Consider the following 2,311-nt stretch of genomic DNA (forward strand, 5'->3'; position numbering starts at 1 on the left):
CCTGTGATCGTCACAAGCAGGCTAGGAGTGGGTACCATCCGTCTCCTCATTGTAAAAGAGGCCACAGGCACAGCTCTGGCCAGGGCCAGGAAGCAGGGAAGGGTGATCTTTGGGCCCCCCTGCCCTGCCCTGGGCATTAGGACGGTTCCTCCCAGCCCAGAGGAGGTACCAGAACACAGCACCAGGACAGGCGAGGCTGGGGGCCCCCAGGCTAGGGGGTGAGGGCAGCAGGGGGCACTGACTGGCCTCACAGCCTGGAGACGAATCAACTTTTCTCCTGTTACCTCGGCTCCACCTACACCCACCCTCGAGGCCTCTATTCCCCAGGATACTGCTGTTATTTCTGGCTGGTGGATCCTGCCTGGTGTAGAGCTTGCTGCATTAAGAGGCTGGGTGTGGGGCAGCCTTAGTGAGGGGAGGGCTCAGCGAGGTACAGCCCACAACCAGCCTGGCCAATGCATGGAGGGTCCTTACTAGAATGTGAAAGAGAAAAAAGTCAACCCCAAACCTCTGTGTCCCCTCTCTGTCCCTCCCTGCCCACCTTCTCAGAGACAAGGATGCCAGGAGCATCTGAGAGTTCGCCCATCCTTGGAGGGCCCTGCCTGGCATGGTGTGAGGAGACTCTAGGGATAAGGCTGCCGCCCTGACCACCATGCCAGGATGGGGTCCTCTGAGAAGGCCTGTAAGCCTGCACTCCTGCAGAGCTGGCCGCAGCTGCTCTGGCCTGGCCTGATTCTTTGGGTTAGAAGGTGTCCAGGGTGGCCAAGGGCCCAAGGAGCCCTAACTGATGCTCCCAGCGAGAGGGGTACAGAGCTGGTCCCTTTGGGCCCTCAGCTCTGCATGGACTGATGGGAACTTCTTGAGGCCTCTGCAAAGCCACATGGATGTCCCCCTGCCATGAGCCTGAGCCCAACCTCAGGAATGACCCTGAGAGAGCCTTGACATGGCTCTGCCCTTCAAGATCTTTGGAGGGACGGGCCAAGACTCCAATGGTCACGGAGGATGCCTGAGAGCTGTGGGGCTGGAGGAGGGGGCAGTCAGGGAAGGCTTCCTAGAGGGGACATCAGCCTTATGGGAAAGAACAAGAGTTTGTTGGTGAAGGTGCTTGGGAAGGCACTGCAGGCAAGCAGCAAAGTCATAGAGAGTACCAACACATGGCCATTAGGGTGGGGAGGGGAGTCAAGAATGTGGTTTAATGCCAGTGGAAGGCAATGCTCAAGGCTGGAGAGGGAGGCTGGGCCAGATTATGGAGGGCCTTGAATGCCGGGCCCAGGAGTTGGGCTTTGTTCCCTAGGCAACAGGGAGCCAAGGAAGAGTTTAGGGTGAGGGAGTGACATGTCTGTTTCATCTCTGTATGTGACCACTTAGTAGGCACTCATGATATGATGGCCAAGTGACTAAACAATGCTTCGGGACTTCCCTGGTGGTGCAGTGGTTAAGAATCCACCTGCCAATGCAGGGGACACAGGTTCGAGCCCTGGTCCGGGAAGATCCCACATGCTGCGGAGCAACTAAGCCCGTGAACCACAACTACTGAGCCTGCGCTCTACAGCCCACGAGCCACAACTACTGAGCCTGCGTGCCACAACTACTGAAGCCCACGAGCCTAGAGCCCATGCTCTGCAACAAGAGAAGCTACAGCAATGAGAAGCCCGCGCACCGCAATGAAGAGTAGCCCCCGCTCACCACAACTAGAGAAAGCCTGCACGCAGCAACAAAGACCCAACGCAACCAAAAATAAATAAATTTATAAAAAAAACAAAAAACAAACAAACAAAAACAATGTTTCACACTAAGAGGTCATCCCACTTGCTCGAGTATATATATATATAGAGAGAGAGAGACAGAGAGAGAGAGAGAGAGAGAGAGAGAGATTGTTTGTATTATTAAAGTAAAATCTACTCATTCTAAGAAAATTTTAAAAGATAGGTGAGGTGACGTGGTTAGAGAAATAACTGACACAGTATTCATGGTTCTCACCAAAAACATTACCTGCTCTTGAATACCCCTACAGCCATGGATCTCACCTCCTTACCAGGCTGCGCAAGACCTTTTTTTAAAAATTAATTAATTAATTAATTAATTAAATTACTTTTTGGCTGTGTTGGGTCTTCGTTGTGGTGCGCGGGCTTCTCATTGTCGTGGCTTCTCTTGTTGCGGAGCATAGGCTCTAGGCACGCAAACTTCAGTAGTCGTGGCACGCGGGCTCAGTAGTTGTGTCTCGTGGTCTCTAGAGCGCAGGCTCAGTAGTTGTGGCGCACGGGCTTAGTTGCTCCGCGGCTGGGATCTTCCCTAGCCAGGGCTCGAACCC

This window comes from Balaenoptera musculus, chromosome 10 (assembly GCF_009873245.2).
Source record: "Balaenoptera musculus isolate JJ_BM4_2016_0621 chromosome 10, mBalMus1.pri.v3, whole genome shotgun sequence".
Lineage (NCBI taxonomy): Eukaryota > Metazoa > Chordata > Mammalia > Artiodactyla > Balaenopteridae > Balaenoptera > Balaenoptera musculus.